Genomic DNA, 24733 nt, shown 5'->3' with positions numbered 1-24733 from the left:
AAATTTGGAGGGTGTCAGTGATACCTGGACTGTTGGTGCATGAAATGCAGGTGGAGTGGAGGGAGGCAGAACTGTGAGATCGGGCTCTACAGAGTTGCTCACCTACTGGTAACCTGTTAGATTTGTTAGATCTTTAGCTGAAGGACAGTTGGACACATTAAATAAAACTGAATTTGGACACCTTAATTAGAACGGAATTAATTTGGCTCCAAACTGATGTATAGAAACACATTGTTCCAGAGGTAACAGATCATCAACAGCTGTAAATAGTTTAAGCTGCTGATTTGAAAAGAGGAAAATATAAGGAAACAAAACTTTACGGTAGTATTTTTCTTCTATAGATGGCACAAGTTGAGAAACCAAAGCTTGGTCTTCTGTAATTTATGCAGGCTTTATGCCTTAAAGGCACTTTACACAGATGTTTATTGTTTGAGAATAAGGGATGCTAGTCACCAAAGATCTATTTCCAAAGAATGTGTCTGAACCAGCCACTTTGTTGTCAAAATCCACTTTTCAGTGGTACAGGATGAAAGTCTGGGCAATTATAAAACCACTATCAATGACCATGAATGGCATAAGTAATTTTTACATTGGTTTTCCATTTCTTTCCTGCATTAAAAAACTCCCCAACCCAACCAAATAAAGAAAAAGTTTCATAAAATACCTGTCCTCTTTATTTGCACAGGGCATGAAGACAGTATAATGATTTTCTTCTGTGCAAGGCTTTTGATCTTATTCCTGAATCTTGCTTTGTATTAGATATCCCTAACCTTGGATCAGGCAGACAGACTCAGGACCACCTCTTGGGAACATTTACTGACCAAGGTGAGAAACTCTTTGTAGTTTTTAATGTATGAGAGAAAATCTTATAAAATGTCTTGTGTTGAGCAATTTTCCAACACAGGAATGATCAAAGGAGTTCAGGACCAGAGAGCTGGAAGCAAACAAATGCACAAAGAGGTGCTTACTGAGCCTTTGAGATTTCTCAAAGTTACTCATTTTGAGACCCCAAAGTTAATTGTCCAAATTGGGATTCATATAAAAGTTTGCAAAAGACTAAACACCAAAGCTGGTTATATAGAAAGAGCGCTGTTCTCTGAAAGATGATGAAAAGCACATTTGCCCCCAGGTTTCTATTATTATCTTCATTATCTACAACCTTTGTGCAAACATCTCTGACCTTTTTATCAAATCTCATGTTTCTAAGCTACCACTAAGAGAAAGAAATGCATTTACTCAGGTGTTAATTTCTCTTGAGGTCCCGAACTTCAGAAAAGGAAGCTATTCATAAACTTGTTATGTTAATCAGACTGGTAGGAAGGTGAAAAGAAAACGGGGAAATAGGAAGAAGGAACTAGAAATCTTTTTCCCACATCTCTAGCTCCTCTTTGAGCCACATCAAGAAACAAAGCACTTGGAGTGGGTGGCCTTTCTTTATTTTAAACAGCAGAGCTCAGTGTCCAGCTTTTAAGCATCAGCTTCTAAGAATAAGATGCAGATTTTTCAACAGGGAGGAACATTGAACACTGAGCCTTGGGAGGCTGCCCACTACCCCATTTTGGGTATCAAGGATAGGCATCATCACTATGACTATAAAAGGAAGAGGTTTTTCAGAAAAAATATCCTTGTAAGGATAAAACTGCCTTGTACGGAAGAACTTTATGTTACTTAAAGGATTTGAAAACCCAAATCCTTTGGTAAAATAAGAGGCATATTAATGTGCACCAATTCCAAAGTGTGCAAGGAGATCCTTGGATTGCCTAATGCAAGAAGATTAACTTTGTGGGTGTCTCTTGCAACAGCTTTTCTTCAGAAGTCATCTTGCTCAAATTTGTTTTGGATGAAAAGAATGATTTATTCATGTACCCAGATTCAAGGATAGGGTTCTTGAGCTGGCTGTTACTAAAATACCCAAATGTCTAAAATTTCATAACTTCACTGTCCCTGTGCAGTAATTCACCCCTTGAGTCATCTTACTAAAACCAAGGGAACAACTTTCAAATTAAGCATGAATAAGATTCTGACCCTAAATGGCTTGCCAAGAACACAGAAGGAGTCTGTGGCACCCAGCCCAGGTTTCTCAGAAGATAACAGGGTAAGCTGGCTGAGCAGTGAATGTCTTGCAAGAAGACAAGCCATGGAGAAAGACTGCAAGGGGACACACTGTTGGAGCATATAAACCTTGCTAGTCTGCAAACACACATTTTTAGAAAAGCTGGCTGTATCAAATAAACTAACCCTTGGGCATGTCTGTGCTTCAAGGCCAGCACTTGTGCAATTGGTAGCATGAGCCGACTTTGGTAGCACTGCCAAGATAATACTCGGGTAAGAATGGATGATTCACAAATGGTTCCTCTACTCTAGCATGGACGTGCATGCTTCTTTCTAACATCAGTCACAACAACTCCTCTCTCTTTTAAAATAAACATCTTTATTCTGACCAATAAAGGGAAATTTGAATCCCCTTTCAAGAGCTCTTTCAAATCCCTGAAAAGATAAATGGTGAGCAGCAAAATGAAGAATTTTTCCAGCTCAGAACATTTTCAAGGGAAAAGAATAAATAAATGGTGTTAATCCTCAGACTTTATAATGAATAGAACTGGAACTTCAGCAATGTTCCATATTTTTATGGGACTGGTATTTGCAGTCTGAAAATACCTTGAATTGCTCCCTTTTCTGCTGCTGTATCTCATTCTAGCTATAAACCACAATCAAGTTGGAATGGGAAATTTTTTTGCAGGCTCTCTGTGAGGTGACAAAAAATATCAAAAGGCTCAAGGCTCTGAAGAGTGCATCCTTACAGTCCGAACTTCCCTGGGATACATGGTGACCTGAACTATATATTCACACAAAATGTGAAAGACTTCTGGGCTGTTCAGACTATGAATTGGAATGTGTGAAAATGATCAGCACAAAAGGAAAAAACAAATCTTGCAATTCACTGCTCTAACAGCCTGATGCACAATGGCAGTCCCTATAAGAGCTATGTGAGAAAATGCAATTCTGTTTTGTGAAGGGATTCATGACAGAAATGATGAATTTTTCAACTAAAGTAAACCTAGGTTTTATAAGGGTGATCCTTTTTATAGACTGACCCAGAGTCACCAGCCATGGTGACTTGTGCAGTGATCTGGAGCCCCAAATGCTAGTAGCCTGGGGGTTCAGGTGCTGAGGAGCAATGAGTTTGAAAGTTAGACTCCTGTTGCCTTGTTAACTGGGAACATCTAAGCTGTAGGAGCCTACAAAATTGCCTGAAAGGCCATCTGTGCAGCACTTGAGACCTGACGAGGTGAAATCCAGGATTCCCACTATCTCACTTGTCTACCAGCCCCTCATGTGCATTATTGTGGGAGTAGGTGAGGTGGCCAGAAGCTGCATAGGTTGGAAGCCCATCTAGCAGGCTTGATCCTGAGGAAAACTTTTCTCCATGCTGTTTTGAAAGGTCTCCACATAACACTTTTATTTCTGTGAAACAATATTCCCTGGCATAAAAGTATTCTGCTGGAGGATTTCTGACCAGTTCAAATGCTTTTCAATTGATATAATTCATACATCTTTCATTTTTCAAGGCTAGCTCTAAAAGTAAAAACCTTACTATAATGCTTCTGTAAATGAAGGGTAATTCCAATGAAGTCAATCGAATTGTGCTAATGGGAACCTGTTACAGCAGGGCTCACACGCTGTTCTGAGAGTGACTTTCACTGGGACAGCTGTCACTATGTAGAAGAAAAAGAGGGCTATCAGGTTATGACAGTGCCATTGAATGGTCCAATCCTCACTGAAAGTTATGGGCTGTAACATCTTTCCAGGTAATATATAGTGACATACTCATGTACTGACGAAAATCCATTGTTTAAATGAAGGAGAATATATTGCTATGAAACATTGGAAGAATTATTTCTGACACTTTATCAAAGCTAAATGACATCAGGAATAAGAGAAATAAAGGACATGGTGATAATTAGAAATTAAGAAATGACTTATTGCTGAAAACTCAAAATATGTTAACTACAGTTTGTAGTAATTAGCCAAATTTTACTGGGTTTGATAGTAATAAATGCAAATAATTATAATTATTTATAGATGGACAGAAATGTAATCATTAAACATGCCATGGATATTGGACACCAAAGAGTAATTTAACTGGATACATCCTGCTTTATACTTGCTCTTCATTATATTTATTAGTCATTTGAACAGTGTTTAAAATTATTTATGAAAGCATTTTAGTCCTATAATTAGGATTAATATTGAAAGTCACAATAACTGCTCAAGCAAAGTTAGAATGAGAATGCTGTACTACTGTATATGCAGGACTCAACCAAGCAGCCACTTAAGCTATTGCTCTGACAAATTAAAATATGGCAATTATGGTTTTGGGCATGACTGATTTTTTTTGTTGTTGTTTGTTTCTCTGGTCAAAGTGGAGGTGAAGATGGGTAATTTGGGCTGGAGGTTCCAAAAGTAAATCTGCTTCTGATTTTCACCTAAGACTCCTCAGCAAATTGCATTTGCCTTGCCACAAAGTACTACATTCAAAAAAATAAGGGTTTTGTTAGATTGCAAGAAATGCAGAAGAAATAATGGAAACACTTGTAAAGCTGCTAGAACCTGCTGATGTTTTCCCCTGTTCCTGTATATTTAGTTCTTGGGCAGCTGGGATAGAAGAGATCCAGTGGCAAGTTTGTAGGTAGCACCAAGGTGTAGGTGTGAAAGGAAGGGCTGAGCTGAATTTTGCTAGTAGCTGGTCATTTGCTCAATAAGAATAAAGACCTTCTGAAGCAAGGTGGAGGAAATTGTTTCCCAAAGTATGTCCAGGCTGCTGGCTGTATAAATCATCTGAGGAATATGTTTGCTAGTAGATTATCTGTCTGATTTTGGGTAAGGAGCTGAACTCGAGTGGCATAATGATCAGGCAATAGCATCTTCTACTTGACTGTGGCATATCCTGGCTCCGAGAAAGACAAAAATATCTCTAACCTAATGATGACACTTGTCAAGCAGGTGGATAATCTAGGAACCTGTTCCCATACCAAGGACAGTTTAGCAATGATACAATGTAAAGCAACCTCAACCAGTAACATTGGGAACATCCCCACTTTTCTCACCCTCTGGGTGATTTGTGAATAAAAGGGAATGTGAAAGCCACATTCCCAGCAACCTCCGTTAGCCTTTGGCTGTAAGGTAATGGGGACACTGACTTGAATGTTGGTTGGTAAGTCAATACAGCCTTGTGAGGAAACAGTTTTGCAGTTGCAACTGTTAATGCTTATTCAATCCAAATATAAAATAATTGTGAGTTAACCTGATCTTTATTTATGATGATGGTGCCATTTCTCAAAGATAAATACAGTGTCCAGATGCAGCTGAAACATTTTAGCAACTATGTGCTTATATGCATAATAATTATTATTTTAATGTCATAAAGTAAAACTATTTCAGCAGGCAGTGTCTTCCTGATATTTTAAAAACTTCCATTCATTTCTTAACCTTTTTATTTGTATTTCATTTATTATGTGAATTGCATAATAATTTGAGCATTCCTGATTTCTTTGTCCTGTCTACACTGATTAATTTTTGTACTTGCTTGTAAAGTCCTGTTGAAGTTAGCAGCATCTCACCTGCATTGTATTGTTTGCAAAATCTTTAGTTCAAATTGCATTGTGTTTGACTTGATCATAAGCAGCTTTGGGGGTTTTTTTGGAATGGACCATGTTTTTTTATCGACTGTATGTTTTCTATTGCGGCTTGACTGTTCTTAATGTAGCTTCTCTATTTTTTCCCCCTGTGAAATATATTTATTTTTAAACTGAAATTTTAGCTATCACAGTGAATTTGAGTTAGAACAAGTAGATGAAGTAACATGATAAAGCATTATCACAAGAGAAATGGAAACGAAATTTTCCCTTTAACAGTTAATTCCTCTTTTCATTGCACTCTTATATGTTTACATAATTTAGGCAATAAAGTCAGTGTGATAGAGATGGCTAACTCCTCATAAAGAAAAACAGGCACAATTATTGACTTTGATTCTTGGGTGTGTTGTTGTTGGTATCTTGACTTGCAGAGGCCTCTCTGCGTGCATGGTCCCCATTGAAACTGGTGAATATGTTAGCCATGCTCTAATCATCAGCTTGCACAAGAACATCTTTTTATGTAGCCATACCCTACCACTGGCCATATCCCCTGATGGTCACTTTTGACTTTATTTTGTGCAGCATGGGGGTTGTTTGTAACGTTGGTGGTTTTAGCAACTTCAGTTTCAGCTGAGGTGAACCAGCTACCAGTGACTTCAAATCTCTTGCTCAGGAAGGCAACTAACACAAGGCCTGGTGCCTTTTTGTGAACTTATAATAGGCAGAAGGTGGTGGCCTGGATCTCAGCGTCCAGACCCTTCTGTAGTGTAACTACTGCTGTCAACACTACTGGTAGTGTCCAGATCTGAAAGCAGCAGGGCTCTACCAGGCCATTCCCTGGAGTGCAGAAGGAAAGGGCCAGTGGTATGATGTCACTGCAGGTAGCCTTCATCCTCCCAGAACAGCTGTCCTTTGCCACACTTCGCTCCTCAGCTTTGCATTAGCGGCATGTTAGACACATCTTTTGCACAGATGCATTCAATCTACTGGGGGCAACTATTGATTCTAATAGCAGTTCGCACTTCAGTTACTGTTGGTTTGACTCAGACTTTTTTTCCCCTTTTCATATTTAACTTGGGTGTCAGTCATTGAGACTTATGTTGTTGGTGTGGTTTATATTCAGCCATTAATATTTCAGAGAACTTGGATCCATTTTCACTTCCCACCCTCATTGTGGAAAGATCAACGTACACCCATGGGGGATTTTCTGCTCCTCACCATGTGTACAATCTTTTTTTTTTTTTTTTTGGAAAAACCACCACACAAAACAGGATGTGGAAATGGTTCTGTAAAAAGAAACCAACAAAATAAGCAGTTCCTTCTACTTTATTGCTTTAATTATAGGCTCTGCATAGAGGTTTTCCTACATTTGTAGATTATTTTTCAAGACAGATCTTGAATCACATTTTAAATAGGGACTAGAAGTGAGTATAAAATGTAAAGCTAGGCTTTTTGAAGTCCATTGTTATTTTTCAATCAGTGTTCTTAGCAGTAATGCATCTGAAGAACTGATCTCAACCTCTGGCTTCAAAAAATTCCAAGTGAAATGCTTTGAATCAGAGTCTTTTATATATTCCACAAGTTACGTTGGATATGAATGCCTGGAAGTGCCATGGGCTGGAGTTTCTGAGTACATCTGATATCCACAGATAACATCAAATTCAGGGTGATTGTATCAGCTCTATATGCTAACCAAAAGTACATTTTTTTTGCAGGAGACCTTTCCACCAAAACATGCTAACACCTGATATAAGCTGAGTCTTTAATATTAATAACACATAATCTAAAAATGTTGCAGACCTAGATACTTATATAGAGAGAATATTTCTTTAATGCTGGGCTTAAGAGCGAGGAAGAAAAACCAGAATGTCTCCGATCAGAGGCCAGGGCATTCCAGAGAGCAGCAAAAATAATGGCAACACCTGTTGTGTGGAACCCCCTACAGCACAGCCTTCCCCCTGGCTGTGGGGGATGGGAGTCCCAGGGCGATCTGTGGGCTCTAAGCCATGAAGTTCAGAGATGTAGCACAAGAAATTGTCAATAAAATAACTGGTTGGCCATTTTGATTGCAATAACTTTACAAAAGCTTTTCCTGGCTTCCTTACACTTACTTTTATTTGCTTAGTAGATATATCATACAGTGCTAACCCAAGTAAAGTAAATACTGATTCCAATCACTGAAATATTCATCAGAACTTCCTATGTAGACTATTTCCTCCACACATCATTCTTTCTCATTATTCCAAATTAATATTGACATTTCTTAGTTGTATCTAAATGAATGCCTTTGAAAATTGACATTTCTTCTCAGTGTCTAAGGCACCGTAATTTCTTTTATTTTGGTTTGGTACCATAAGCTTGAAACGGATTCTTTCTGGCATGAGATAAAAAAAATTATCCAAACAGGATATCACATGTCATAAAGAAACTATGCATATTACACAAGGTTTCAAACGTAGAAACAGATACTTACCACTTGCATATCAAAATGTAACAGAAGCATTTCAAAACAGCAGCAGCTACATGCACCCAATTTGTGTTACCTCAATATCATCCAGGGGCAGATTTTTACAGAACAGGCTATAGTGTTTGCAAAAAATATGGCACTTCCTCCTGCTTAGGACACATTACTGTTATGTACTGGAAAGCTATGTAATTGGTTCCTACTCAAAAGATGAGACCTTCACACAGCCTTCAGGTGCTATAGTGATAATTTTTTATATGCCCAGTTCATTCAAGCAAAACCTGCTACAGTGCTGGAAATCACCAGATGGTGCTGTTAAAGATAGGCATGCAAGGTCTGCTCAAAAGAATGCGTAGTCAATCACATCTTGGAAGAAATACTACATGAGGAATGGAGAGGGGTTTTAAAAGGTTTTACTTGTCCATCAGTTGACCTCACTCCTGATTTCTGTCTGATTTCTGTAATATCTATCGTGGGCGCACAACAGCAGCAGCCATGTGCTACTTCTGTGCTATGAAAATGCACTGCAGAACACATCTGCAGCAGTGTTTGTAGAGTGGGAATATTCAGTGGCCTGTGCCTCTGCTGGGAAGGCCATTGAGGGCACTGGTTAGCTGGTCCCAGTGCATATGGACCAGATCAGGAAGGGAGCTGACAATCTTTGCTCGATCATGTATTATCTCCAGCACTGCAAACAAAGGGGTTCAGTTAGTTCCAGTAACTGTGCTGTTAATTTTTTGATGTGAAACTGCCTAATTCCACAAGACTTTTTTATATAGACCACTGTACTGCCTCCAGTGGTGAAGACTTTTATATCATATGAATAGGTCATATTTAAAACACTGTCCTACAGCAGAAATTCTTCACAGTTCATGACTGGCTCTTTGAGCTATCCTTCCTTTAAACCACTTAAAAAAATTGTAAAAGGGAGTTCACAGTTTATTCCTGCTGTGGAACACTTATATCAACCTCTGAACTTCCGTTTTTTTTGACTGAGAAAAATGGGTGCACTGTTTCTTCTCATAAACAAGTTGTTCCCATGATCTGTGGGAATGTTTATATCTAAGAACGCTCCATGTGCAGGTGGTGACCTGCAGGAGTAAAGTACTTCCCACTGCACCGAAACTGACCCTTCACATGTTGGCAACATACATCTTCAAACTGGGAGTTTTGTGTCTTTTACTGAATGGTATTTCTACCGGCCCAAAGACTGAATCCTCAGCATCTGAAACCAGGCTAGCTCTTCCTTGGTCTGATTCAACACTGGTGATATTAAATACTCGGAAGCTCCATTTACAGACCTGTTTGTATTCTGACTTGGCTTATTTTAGTAGATATGTCTCGAAGTCCTGTGGTCTTCCAGGAAAAATATTATGCCCTTAATGTAGCGCTCTAATTTAAGAAATTCAGAGTGATTAATAAAAATAACAGCAAACTGAACAATTTTCATAACCTATGAAATAAAGTTTTGTTGCAGTCTTCAGTTTAGCAGTGAGGACAAACCATGTTAAGGGTCAAGAAGAGACATGAGAATTCCCAATAACCTGGACAGTCTTGATTTTCAAGTCTCTTCTCTAACCAATACATTTACTGGAATCAGACTCCATGTAGAATTCTGACTGCTGAAGGAAACCAATTTATTTTTAGCAGAAAACAAGCTATTAAACTTTTTCTTTATTCTGTTTGTTGTAAGAAGCAGTGAACAGACTTTATATCCTTGTTAATGAATTTTCCTAAGTGTTTTGCAAATGAATGTTCACAAAAGGGGATGCGGAACACGCAGAACCAAGAATAACTCTTGTATTCCCAGAAGTGAGATGTTGAAGAGATTAAGCCTTGTTCCCTGTGTGTGTCAGGGAAAAATGAGTCAAGTCCCAGTTCAACACCCCAAAACTTCTAAATGGTCTTTCAAAATCTGATGTTTTCCCTGAAAAGAAGATTGATATTTTGCTGTAAAATTGAATTTGACAGTCTGTGTCAAAGGGAAGGAAATTGCCCACCAATTATTGGTGATGGGGAGGAGAGCTGATTGGATACACGTATTCTAGAATGCAAATGCTGTGCTTTAAGTGGACTTTATCTATAGTGGATAAAACTCATTTACAAAAGAAAGGTAACATTTATCCTTGACTAGGAGCAGACACACAGAAAATTGGCTGTAAATAGTTCAAGGGCTATTCTATTCAAACTGTCCCTGTAGGTAACAACTAATAATCAACTACTTTTGGAAAATTTACAAGATTTCTTCTGGTTATTTAATTTTTTCCCCAGAAGGAAAGATAGATAGCCATTTCCAGAATGTTTTTTATCTTCTCCAAATAGGGGTCTAAGCAGGATGGAATTAACTCTCATTTACATGCACCTGTCTCTTTCCACTGAGTATTGAGGCAGCCAAAATAACAGCCATGATGAGTAGGGTGAAGTCCCAATGTTAGTTTGTTGATCATTTGTGGAAAATCACTGTGTTCATAAATCTTGCATTAGGACTTGTTTATCTTATTTGATGTTTGGATTTGTATATACAACCAAGGAAGTAAAATCCTATAATTTCAAGAACACTTAATTTGTGTGTGATGTGAAGATGAAATAAAGAATTGTCACACATGGCCCCAGATTTGGGAGGCAGCCCAGGGTCTATGAGTCCATTCTCTTCTGCTAGAGGTATGAGTGTAACAAACATAGTAATAAAGTTGTTCCTTTATTTTTAGCTACTGTTCCCCACTCATGTGAACTTTTTTCAAAACCTTTGTTTGCTTAGACAAGAAACAGTAGGAGATTCATCTTGATTTCACAATATGATCTTTTCCTTCTAAGTTAAACTCATTTTATTCCAAAGCAAGTGAGAGGTCCTTATGGAAACTCAACTGCATTTCAGAGTTGGAGCTACAGCACCAGAAAAGAGAAGTAGTATTTTGATTATTTTCTGCTTAAGTTAAACAAATAATTTATCCTAAACAATGTACTTTTTGGGACTGGGGCTTACAGAAGACGTAGCTATTGGGGGATCAAGAGAACTAATGGCTAGCAGGGGACTTCTTCAGTCTAGGCTAGGGCAGGACAGTTTTAATCACAAGCCTTCTAGGTTCTGTCTATAATTCAATAGTGAATTAAGGATTACCACATGTGGTGGAAGACAAGTAGCATGGAAAGACTTTCATTAGTCTAAACCATCTTCTAAACAAAATCAGAGTCATCCACACTGGGGACAGTCCCTGGCTCGTGCTGAACCCTGACCTCCGTCTGGGTGTTTTGTGCAATTTAGCCATGGAGGAAGAATGCACTGGGAGTACAGCAGGCAAGCAGCAGCATAGATCAGGCGTGAGTGCTCAGCTGGAGTCTCAACCAGGTTTAATCTACTAATACAGATCCAGCCAAACTCGCTAGGTCCATGAGAGACGTCTCACTTACTGAGTGATGAGGGGTTATGAGTCACTTCTCAGTTTGTGGGGCTCAGACTCAGGTGGACTAACAAGGAAGGAAAATAGGGACATTAAGAATTTGAATAGAATAGAATAGTTCACTTACAAGGGACCTACAGTGATCATCTAGTCTAACTGCCTACTTGCCACATGGGAAGTTTTAAAATTGTCTTGCTTCATCAGATGAAAATAATCTTCCCAAAGTTTGTTTTTGCACAATGTTTTCCCTTTCTTCCCAATCTGTGAAGAAGTATTTAGTCGGTCACCTGGGGACTATTGACTTGTTTGCAGGGTTGATTGTGGACTTTACAGTGGAGTTGTTTTGAGATCTCTAAAGAGAGATAATCCACTTGATTTTTGCTGTTCTCTGTGCCAGAAATAGTACCAGTAAAACTAGTTGCATTCAAGGCTGCATCTTGAATTCCTACTAAAGATTTTCTTTTTCACTAGAAAACAGAAGTGTAAGATCTGTAACATCAAGTATAACTTGAGAGCTGGATAGTGCTGATATTGAAGGAAACAGTGGTGTTGGAAGGCAGGAGATGATTCATCATCATCTGCTTAAAATAGTAGTGATATAATTTTATAATATTTGTGGCAACTCAACACACAGGATACTGTGAGAATAGGGCCCCTGGAGCTGTGCAGAGCAAAGAGAGAATATATAATTCCTGCATGCTGATATTTGATCTGGCTTCTTAACATTCAAAAAGCTAAGGAGGTTTTTCAGAGTCAAGTCTTACAGCTAAAGATGTCCTGAAGCAAAAATAAGAATGCAATGGTGAATTAGCCAGCACATTGACCATTACTAAAATCACTGCAAGATAGTTAACAAACTGGAGGGCAAATTCATATTACAACAAGAGACTTGGAACAGCTCTGACAACATAGAGTCAAGCTCATTTTGGTATCACTGTAATCAGTTCCAGAAACCTGATTGTGGATGTCAATTCTTGGCTTACAAACTCACCTAGAAATAGCAATGTCAATGGATGTTTTCATCAAGCACCAAACTAAGGTTCCAGGTTATCTAGGAGATCTGTTATAGCCTCTGCAAGCTAGAGGTAAGATACAGGACACAGAGGAGTGTCTATTTCTGCTCTTACCCTTTAATGACATGGTGAGGGAAGGTGCCTTCCATGGGGCTGTATGAACATGTAATAAACAATGTTCAATATAAGGTATGAGTTTATTCATGGGTAATAACAGAGGACGGTGAGCCATGACATTGTATAGGTGCTCTGCTGTGCCCATGCTTTCTATAAACACTAAATACACCTTTTGAAATGTGCATCCACCCTGCGGAGTGCTCTTGATCTGCACACAGAGGATGTCCATACCATGAATTTTTTTATTTTAAACATTTCTGCACAAGTGTAATTTTTGAAGACACAGTGGATTCATGCATATAAAAGCATGGAAGTATGATGTTTCTTGAAATTACTGACATATGTTCTTTTACCTCTTCGGTATCAATCTGGCCATTTAAATTATTGACTTACTGGGATAGGTACTTTATATTTATATACATGAATATACATGAGCCTCTAATACCAAGGAGAACAAAGCTCAGTCTGAGCTAAGTTCTTTGGACAAGACCAGAATGCATATTAAACAAACTAAGAAGCCATCCCAAGCTCATCACTCCTGAAAATGCTATAATGCAATGTTGCGGAACAGTCACAGCTGTAGAGAAGAACCTTTAGTACTGGGTGCTGTATAACATAACATAAAAAAATGGGTGTTGCCTCAAAAAGTAAAGCAGCATCTCTGACAGTTTCTTCTCAAATTTGCTGTGTGCAAACAAATTGGATCATTTATACAATGACTGATCATTGACTGATCTGTAGTGAGGGAAGAGAATGCCAGTCTTATGTGAGCCTGAGAGTATGCAATAATCAAACTTTATTTTCTGTCTTGTGTAACAGAAAGCTCAGCCCTAACTAGGTCAAGTACAGTCATCCCTGCATATTGGTTCACAATCTTGGCTTGAAGGGACAACAGCCTATGACATTCAGAAGGATTATTTGAAGGGTAAAATTTAAACATACATTAAATCAATAATAAATCACTGGAAGAGATTTGAAGTTCAGAGCCCTCAAAATAAAATAAAATATAATAAAATATAAAATAAAATACAAAAAGTTAAAAGTCCAGATGGATGAAAACAAGGCCAACGAAATGAAGATAGCTGAGTTTCACTTTTTTCCCCCTACCTCTGCACTATTTTTGACCTGGAGGATTTGTAACATAAAACTAAAATCACCTTTAGGCAATGATTTACACCTTGCATACCAATAACTCGCTTACAGTTTACAGCGTTGACACACAATATGTTCTGTCCTTACCCCTGGCATGAGATGATTTGCTGAAATGTGACATGCAGGCTCTGAAAGTTAGCTGGAAGCTATGATTCCCATCAAGCAGAGAAGTTATAGGAGGAAACCAGATGGAAGTTCTGCAGGTTAACCACAGGCACAACTGAACTAAAACTCTCAGCAGCACTGATGGTCCATTTTGGTTCTGCACTTTTTAGAAAACAGGCATGACAAGAGTAAGACTGATGCTTGTGCTTTTGTCATCGCACTTTAACACCACATCTATAGGGATTTCTAGGGCACTAACTATGGTCAGTCATTTTTTCAGTGTTGTGACACAGCTGAGAACACTCCTAAAGGATCTCAGTATCTGAGAATACGTTAGTACAGCTTCCAGTGAAGGTGGGAGGGAAAAGAGCCCTGTGTTGCAGTCTTTTGAGACAAGGGCAGTTTTGCTTCCTATTTGTCATACATGAACTCCCTAATTAGCTTGGTCTTTGCATGTTAAGTGTTTTAATTAGTTAATTTTGGGTTACACAACTTTAATTGAGTGTTAATGTTCACCCATCAGTCCAGGTACAAATATCAAGTTCTGCTATTAGTACTTTCACTTGTTCAAAGCAGTTTTACCTGCACCAGTTCCAGTTAAAATCCCCTAGTTAAAAGTGTCCCAGTTAAAATTCCCTTTCCAACTTTAAAAAGAGTTGTTTTTCTCATGTTCTCTGTATACTTTTGCAAATATTTTAAGATGTGTTGGATGTATTTTAATATTTATTTTAAGGGTTTCTACTTTGCTCAGAACCAGCTCCAAACCCCAGTTTCTAACAGCCAACAGCCAGTTTTAGACCTTTAGCAGTTGGTCTGTAAGTAAGATCCATGGCAACCTGAATCTTAATGAGGACATGTTACCACTCTTACTCCAGCTGCTACTACCCCCCTGACAACGACGAGCTATTGGTAGACAGAGATAATCTGTCAAAAGGGAAGCACCAATCACTTAGGACCAAAGGGGTGTGCCATGGGCGGTCCATGGGTGGACTGGGGCGGAGCAAAGGTACTATAAAATAGTGAGTCAGCCTCAGAGCAGGTGCAGACCACTGCAGATTTAGCTGTGGTGAGTGCCAGTGCTGGGCACTTAAGCCTTACTCCTATTTAGGAGCCTTCAATAATTTTTCTCTGACTTTTGGGTTAGCTAAAAGTCAGCCCAGCACTGCAAGTTTTCCACCGGAGGTTCAGTGCTGTAAAAGCCAAAAGATCTCCAATCCCTGCATTCCCGGGAATACTTCTTGAGCCACTAGGATCCCAAATTTTGATATTTTCCTGATTTTTATAATTTTTCAATTTTTCTGTTTTAATAAATTATTTTAATTTTTTTAAGAGTTGTCTCGTTCCTCACACTATTGTAGACTGAAGTTCAAATTCAGCTCTCTGAGATTTCATGGTCAAGCATTTAATGGATTTAATGGATGTGGGTTGTACTTTATTCCCCTTGAGAATTACTAGAGAAACTCCTCGTGGTTTCAAGGTTTCCTCAAATTGCTGTACAGTTGCATTGACCAGGAGCCTCAGTACCATAATGGTAGAGATGTAAGTTTAAAATTAAAATAGAAAAAGTATCCTGACTGAAGCTGTAAACATTGAGATATAAGGTTGGAATGTGACCAGTTCTCTTAAATGTAAATAGCACTTCAACAAGTTAAAGACACAGAAGACTAAGGACTTGTTTTATAAGAACATAGTCAAAGGCAGTGGTAATAGCTGCTTACTCCAAAAGAATGGGTAAAGAAAGCCCTGTGGCATTCTGTCTAGTGCTGTGAATTTGATGCTGATGGACATTCAGGGAACACACAACAGGCCCTTGCAATACATCTGAGAGAGTTCATGTCTACCTCAAAACAGGACATTCTCATTCTTTTATCAACTACTCATATAACTCCTTCCCCTCAGGAATAGCCTTAGCTTCAAAAGGTATGAAAGGAAAATGAGAAAATGGCCCTAAGGTGATGATGTCATTATGATAAATTAGAGCAGAGTCCCCAGTGTCATTTAGATGAGCTTTCCCAGACTTGGATGCTTGGTTGAATCGTTAACAGTCACATCATCTACATTATGGACACTTGGACAACTACATTTGGACTACTTAGAGAGTCTCTAAGTCTTTCTTTTTCTTTTCTTTTTCTTTTTTTCTTTTTTTTTTCTGGATTCCTCTTGTCTACAAAGGTACTAAGAACTACTGGTAAGAATTTACATTCAAGAGAATTTCAGCAGTCATGGTTTTATGGTGACTCATGTGATATAATTTGCAGCTGCCTGAATTGCCATTGTTCAGGGAGGTGGCTCCAATCCTGACTGTAGTAAATGGTGGAAGTAAGACTGGAAGCTCTTCTGAAAACAACAGAGCTCCTCCTGAGCTCTCTTCAATTTTAATATATGACTTCTATAGACAACCAGCTCTATCTTTTCATTTTCTTAGATGAGTTCCCTCTGTAATATTTCATTTGCAATATGCTTCCTTAAGAAGCTGCCAGCCCTAAAGGTAAACCAATTACTATTTTTTACTTTGCTGATAGAATTTGATGCTTTCTCTAGGAAGAGGAGAATATTAGCTATTGGCAAATATTGAATTTCTTACAGATTTTTGTTGCTGTTCTACAGTGAAAGCATGGTTTAATTGATTACTTTATGATGTTCCAGTGTGTCTCCATTTAGTTTAACTGTCACACAAGATGGAGTAACAATTAGATTTGCAGTCAAGAGCTTCTGAGCAGTCTCTTTTTTAGCTGTGTTCTTTTGAATAAAATCAACTTTGAAGATTTTAAAACAGTGGTCTTATCTTGAACGGCTTGGTAGAACAATATTCTGAATATTCTGTGCAAACCATGTAGGTATCTCACTTACTGCATGTGAAGGGTCCTGCTGATTTAAACTACTTCACTGTATCCAGCCCCTGAAGACTTGAACCCAAATACCCGGACTCTAGGAGACAATGTAGATTATCGTCATGACAGAAAGGCTGGGTTTTACACAACAGAAGTTACATAAAGCACAGAAGTTTTTTAAGTCACAGACTTTCACAAATGCGTTTGCTGAGGCTTTCCTGAATAGCTCCACCAGTAACCTAAATATTTCAATCAAGAGATATTGCTGGTTGAAATCAAAATCAACATTTTCTTCATTTGAGAATGCTGTTCAATTTTTTTTTTAAAGGAAATTTTAAAAACGACAACAAATCTTTAAAGTCTTCAATAACTTTTCCTAGTCATTTTAGTTTTTTGGAATGACAAAAATTACTTTCAACTGTAAAAGAGAGGGGAAAAAAGTGTAAATATTGACTTAATATAAAAATTTTCAAATGAAAGTCCAAACTACTCTGAACAGTCACATCCTGGGTTTTGTAGACAAGGGGGTCTCCCGATTCTTATATGTCTTCTTTGCTTTATGGAACTGCAAGGCCAGATGAGGACAGGAGAATTTTGATCAGGTGGAGCCTTAGAGCTGAAGTGTCCAAGGGCTGGGGGCAGTGCTCAAGCATGAGGTTGGAAGCAGTCTCCCCAGGTTCTGCAGGATGCAGAAGGAAAACTGGTGTGAGAGATGACTTATTCACCCTTGAGTCCCTCACTTACTGATGGTCAGAAAAGATATTTTGAATGGAAAATTTCATCCAGGTCTTATATTACACTTACCTGATTTCACAGCATTCTCACAGCAGTTACAGCAAGGCTATAACAAAGAAACAGCATTTGCATCAGGATGTAAGCTCTTTGATTTAATTTTGTTTGGAACAGACTAAGGGCCTATTCTACAAATTCTTATATGGTCAGACCTACTCTTCTACCTATGTCTGAATGTTTTTTAGGTGATTGAACAGTGATATTGCAAATGTTTTTATCTTGTAGCATTGCAAAAATAGTTACAGAAAGAAGGGGAATATACAACCTCAAAAGATAAGAAGAGGACTGTCACAGCATGACCATCCTTATGATTTTAGTAAATGTCTCAATGCAGAAGTGAAAGATAGCCATTATTCAAATACAGAGAGAACCTGACAGAAATATAACTGCCCTGACCACAAAACAGTTGCTTTGTTACAGTTGTTTTACTAAATACAAAGTTCTCACCAGTGAAGCCCATACAAGAGGTTGGCAAGTTGTCTAGGAGATACATTTCAAATGGATTAAGAGCAGAAATCGAATGCTTCCAACACATTTAACTTAAATCAAAATACAGGTGAAAACCACTCCAAAATAATGGAATTGGTTTTGTTTGGTGGCAAAATATTCTGCAGCTCAAAAATGATATATGTCTTTACCAAACTGCTGTACCCCAGAAGTACAGCACTGGGTAATGAAACTATGCACTGATTTATAAAAAAATGGAGTCTTTACTGATTCAGGGCCTGAATTTGGTGACCTGAAAGAAAAGAGAAAAAACAATTTGCTTTCCTTTACAACAGATCAGAACCTGCTGTTTGGGGTGGGATAATTTTCATTTTAATATTTTTAAAGCATCCTATTAATGTAAGTATACATTGAAAAATTAGAGGTAGAGCCTGGATCACATGTTGAACAGTATAATCTTCAATATCTATTGAGAAAATCTGCCTGGAGAAGGATTGTTGCTCTTCCAAAAAGTCCTATCCCACAGTGATAGTAAGAACTTCTGAAAGTGCAACCTCAAACTGATATTTTCAGCATCAAAACAGGTCTTTATTTGCACTACCAGTTTATTTGTACTTTGCCTGGACTTTTGTGGTGGCACACAAAGGCTGAAGGCTAGAAGTAATTTAGATGTTGGGACTGGAATATCTATAAAACATTTATTTATTCATTTTATTCTTTATCATTACTCTTTTTAGCAAAATTCCAGGTATGACAGATTTTCTCCAGGAACCCCTTTGTGTAGCAGTACTAATGCATTGAACATTCAAGGCCAATTTCTATAAATTTCTTGCATGAGAGAGCACTATTTCTTGCTATAATCTTCCATCTTCTTTCAAGTGTAAACCTAACCTAAGGAAATTTTTGGTGACTTTGCTCTCTTCTCATACCCAATTTTGCCAGCTCTCTTGATCTGTGGGTGAGACTTGCTCAGTTGCTTCACTCTCATTATCAATGATTTTCATGTGCCTTCATTTGAGGCATTACAGTGAGTATTTTCTTGGTCCCATATGCCATATAATACCTGTTTTGACTTGTGGCATCACAGCAGCAAGGGAGAAGCTGCACACACTGCCTGGAATACCAGCTCAGCACATCACTGGTGAAATGCATGCTCCTAGCTGGGAATTACTTTTGTGGCATCTTCCTGAACCCTTGGTCTTGAGCACCAGAGCTGCCAGCAAAGACTCTACATGGCAGTCTCCCATGTGTCAGGGATGGAGGTCCAAAGAAGGTCTGTGATAACCCTTTCTTGATGTCACCCTCTCCCTTTGATGGGTAGATGACACTAGGGCTGTGTGTAGAAGTGGCTGGGTTTGAAGGACAAGATAAACATATAATATATGTAAAAGGTATCTAAGGGGTTTAGACATGGGTAGACATCAGTCCATTTCATTAAGCCAGCTGCACAATCCAACATGAAGACACTTTCTGTGTGGAAGAGGTAGAAGATCAGAAAAATGGGAGGGCTGAAGCTATGAAGTGACATTGAAAGCTGAATCAAAACACTGAAGACCAGTTTGTGTTATCAGTAATTTAAACAATGGGCTGTCAGTTTCTCACTTTGATGAGAACTCAGTTACCCAGACTTAAAAAGAAAATGGAATCTTTACTCAGTGAGTCAAGCACTCTTTTCTGCTATTCCTGACCACCACCTATGGGGGTTAGACCACACAGCTCATGAACAACTCTGAATAGAAACAGCAGATGTGCTCCCACCCATCAGTGAGCCAATGAACAACTGTAAATCCAGGAACTGCACACATAAGCTGTTGATATTTTTTCTCATTTAGTTTATACACAGCTAGATAAACTGTATTTTGCAGAATTTTTTAAAAAATGCTCTTTAATGTGGTATACAGATGAATATGCGTGTGCATATCTGCGTATTGCTACGCACAACATGGACACACATAAAGGCACAATACATAGAGTCCCTTTCGACTGAAAATCACATGAACATTTCAGAGCTTGTGAACTGCTTTTTTTGTTGTTTGTCTGGACAGTTCCTATTCAATGCCTCAGCAGAAGATAGAAGTGAGTGTCTGAAGATCCAGAAAAGTACTGCCCAGCTGAAATAAATAAGGTGTCACCAGGTGGGAGTTTGGATTAGCATAATGTGGTGTAGTGCACCGAATATCACATCAGATTATGTGACTCCATCCTTGACCTTTTGCTTATCTCTGTAGCCTCACAAAGAAGTATAATTCTGATTTCATGGACAACATCTAAGAGAAATCTCTTGTGTCCTTTAAAAAAAAATCTGACCATTTTAAGCATGCAGGCTCTGTCAGAAACATGCCTCAGAACATGCAATTAATAACTTTTGATCAAAGGCCATCCACTCTCCAGGCTGTTTCAAGACTATCAAAGATGACTGCTAGTGACATCTATGGTGCTCAAGGATACAAGCAATGATACAATTCCTTACATCTCTCAAGATTATTTGAGATGTTTGGCTGAAGAATGTGTGTGCTAATATTGACCACAAAACCGAGCTCACTGTGGTTTGTGCTTGCCTAAACTTTATTTCTGCTCTGAGGCATCCTGTGCTATTCTTGAAAGTTACTGCTGCAGATTCTTGCTTGCAATAGTGTTCTGGCTAATTGTGTAGCACGCTGCTTTTCCTAACAATTGCCTGTTTTAAGTGGCACCTTCTTACTCAAACTCCTAAACTTTGCACAACTAAGCACTGCAGATTGCTGAATGAGTGAAAGGTTGCAGATTTGCCTATCTCTGTGAGATAATGAAACCTCAAAATAGAGCTTGTAAAGTAACAGCTCGCTAGCTGTTTATGAGATTCATAAATTACCACTCATGGTTTGTTCTGTAGATTAGCACATTCTGCACGTTTATTCATTTTAGTTTCTGCTAGGAGGCCTGTAAGAATTCAGTGGTTTAGAAGCACAAGAAATATATTTACTGCATCACTAATCTGGAGGTTCTGTTTTCAAACCCTCCTTACAGTGCAAAGACCAAATTTTGAGGAAGCCCTGCAACTGCTGAAACAGAAGCAGTGAGAGCCTGACTTTCAATATTCCTTTGTGTGAAGAACCTTATCTGTACAACCCCACAGACAGATTTTGGTGCCAATCATTAGTCATCTTTTTAAGTAGGCATTATGAATAGGTCATTCAGGTAGGAAATCAGCTAGGGCTTTAGCTTTTCTAGAGCAGGATATGCCATGTGTCTGCTGAGGATGATCTCTCTGCAGTTACCAAAACAGGCAGGGAACTGCTAACAATAGACATGAATGCCTCTTACAATTTGTTTAGTTACAAGCGAGATGTGCTCTTTTCAGGGGCCCATCTTATTTCCAGTATTAATGCCTGTATAAGAATCATCTAAAACAATTCTAACATCCTGCTAGCTCCTTTCCTACTTTTAAATTTTTTTCTCCAAATGAAATTAGCAATTGTCAGAGTTCATATCTGCCTGCAAATGACTTGCTCTTCATGTCACAGCCAGAAGAGTTTCAGGAAATGACAAATGCTCATGATGGTAAAGGCACAATTCAGTTCCCTAAACAGACATCTTGAGAGTATCTCAGACAACCACATGGGATTTACAGGTGAAACAGAATATCTACAGAAAGCCTGTGACATTCTGGACCATGGAAGGTTCTAGAGGGTTGGAACTAGATAATCTTTTATGTCCTTTCCAACCCAAACCATTCAGTGATTCAAACTGTTTACAACAACCCAAGGCCAGTGTTTAACATGGCACAGCCACTGCTCTGATGGCAGGATACTGAGCACCCTTGAAAAATAAACAGTTGAAGATGCACCAAATTAATGACTTCTCTAACTGTTCTATTTTAGAATGCCTTGACAATAAAGGGAAATTCAAACACTATTGCATCCTGAAAATCATTCCCAAATAGCTAAAAATCAATTGAATGTTAATCCTAAAACCTTTGGCTCCCATTTTTGTATTCAGAGGGATGGACTCTATTTGTTATATACCTTTAACATTTCTTCCGAACATGCCTAAACCTGAAACATTTCCAAAGCACTTGCAAGGAACAGGAATTGCTGAACACAATGGTAATATATTTTTTCTTATTACTATGTGGGCTATGATTTCCTAAGTTTCCAACCAGTTTGTTCTGAGTTGTAGCAGATGGATGATAGCTATATTCCTGTCCACAGACATGATGGCCTCTAAGTGGTTTTTATCTTGAGAAAAACTCTTACCTCTTCCAGGCCTAAAAATTTGCAACCCTCCAAATCTCATTTGTTTTTCCCTACACTCTTGTTAACAACAAGGAGTAAATGAGAGAATTTTGATGATGTGTTCACTATGTTTACTCCTTCTTTCTTCTGGACTGAGATCAAGAAAAAAGACAGGGAGGAGATAGCAGGACATAAATGATGATGGTTTTATTACTTTGTCAAATTTGAGCCAGGTTTTCAAAGGGACCATTTTACTAGAATTTGGCTATTTCACTTGAAGTAGCACAAGTAAATTAGTTCTTGCATCTGCTGAACATTTACAAAGTTGCACACAACAGGTTCAGGGTCTGTTTATCAACAGCATGAGCCCTCAGCCCCTGGGGCTGCTTGCTCCTGACCCGGTGATGCTGCTGCTCTCCAAAGCCCACCCTGCCTGGCCATGGGCCCGGCCTGGCTTTGGTCCGTCCCCATACCCAGGGAAGTGCCTGATGGCTGGGTTGGGGCAGTCCTGGTGCCTCCCAGATGGCTGCTCCTGGCTGGGGCTGGAATTGGTTTGACAGCAGCTGTGATAGTTTGGCAAAGCCCTGCATCAGCCTGGAGTCCTGATAGACAAAAACTGTTCTGGTTCATGGGCCTCATGCCTGGGGCAGTGTCAGGGTCAGGATCAGACTTATTTCTCCCCTCTGATATATTGATCAGTAAAAGCATTTTTTGAGATGGGCAGGATAACAGCTGTAACTCAATACTCTGAAACTTGAGAAAAATGCAGGAAAGTTAAGGGTACAACTGTTCACTGAGCTTGTACAGTAGTTCCATTTATTTTACAAATGCTGCAGGCTTTGAAATCCCAGATCATCTTCCCCAGAGTGGTCTGTGTCTGGCTGCAAGATCAGGGAAGCAGGTCTCTTGTTTATGAGCAGATGACACCAACAGGAAGCCAGCAATGAATGCTCTCATCTCTCCTGACACTGCAGTGGGAGCTTGTGCTCCATTTAAACCACTCTTCTGAGGAAATGTGGTGACTGACCAAAGGTTTTACTTATTTAGTGTGCTAATGAGGCAAGGCTTTGGATGTGCACAGCTGGGTTTGGAGCCCAGCAACCTGGAGAACTGCATGCTCTTCTGTAGGATAACTTTTAACCCCAACATCTGGAAGTCTACTGTAAGCAGCATCTCCTACTAAAACTATTTGTCAGATGATAATGACAGTGTCAGTCCCTTTTGGGCTACAGCTGACTCCTGGTTCTGATGGATATGGTCCTCCCTGTTACAGCTCATCTATTCTACATGACACAGTAATGCAGAGTAGAGGTAGAGGTAGAGGTAAAGAGCATCTCTCTGCTCTCCTACACCCATGCCCTATGACTCTGTATTCTGAAAAAATGAAATTACATAGAGCTGTGTCTGAATTCACTCATTTCATGCTCTGTTTAGCCATAATGAGAAAAAAAGCATTACACTGTAATCTGGTATTGAGTGCATTGCACCTTGGAGCCCTTGGTTCAAAAAGGTAATTGTAATCTTCCTTTTAAAAGTCATAGTGGGGCTGCTCTTCTCTTTGAAAGGTGAGAAAAACAGAACAGCATCCTCTAGTCCCCATCTGTGTGAGAACTTGGATTGAAGGACAGTTCATTGAGAGTGTGAAGCCCAGGACTTTCTCTCTCTGCTCTTTGAGACAATTCAGGATAGGAGCCTGCCCTAATCATTAGTCTGTGGTGTGGGAGCTGGAATGGGGAGTGAGGGAAGACTGTACACCTCTATGTGAAATATTATGCATGATTCTTTAGCTGCCCCTCTTATGCCCCCTCACAAGAGACAGAAAGAGAGATGGTGACCCTGTAGCTTAGAGATTACAGCACTCACCTACATGGAGGAATACTGGGTCTCATGGCCTTGGTTTAAAGGCTGCACATGGATTTCTTGTTTCATTGAGTATTTCTAGGCCTAGCCCATACTTGGAGCAAATATTGACAGATTCTTGCTGGCTAGTATACTGTAGCTCTCTGATGCATGTTGAGAGTAGTTAAGCATTACAACCTTTTTCAGACAGGTGAAAGATGTTTTCTGCATTTCCACTATTCTGAAAAATGCAGTAATTGTATCAAAGCCTTTTTAGGATTAATGGCTTAGTTGCAGGCATTTCAATTTGCAAAATAAATAACATCCCATCAATGGAAATGAGCAAAGTACCAAAAGGACTGGATAAAAATTCCCAAACAAACAGAGCTCTGGAACCTGATATTACTAGGAACAAAGAGAGAGAGGTAATGAATAATTCATGCAATTGTTTTGGAAAATATTTTTTAAAAGAAATTTAATATGTGAGAAAAAGGTTTATTCCTCAGTCTTTACTTTTTTGACTGCTTAGAGGTAGAGGTACAGGGAAGAGAAATAAAGAAATTAAATACTCATAAAAGTGCATGAGTTTGTCCAGAGGGAATCTTTTCAAAGTTACTATAATATCTATCCAGACAAATTGTGACACAGCATTCATCTCTGTCATGTTTGAATCCCTCACATTTATTACAGTCTTTCTAAGTCAGAAAACAATTAGGAGATGGAAA

This window comes from Corvus hawaiiensis, chromosome 3, assembly GCF_020740725.1.
Source record: "Corvus hawaiiensis isolate bCorHaw1 chromosome 3, bCorHaw1.pri.cur, whole genome shotgun sequence".
In the NCBI taxonomy this organism is placed as follows: domain Eukaryota; kingdom Metazoa; phylum Chordata; class Aves; order Passeriformes; family Corvidae; genus Corvus; species Corvus hawaiiensis.
The sequence above is the reverse complement of the archived record's forward strand: the minus strand, read 5'-3'. Positions refer to the sequence as shown.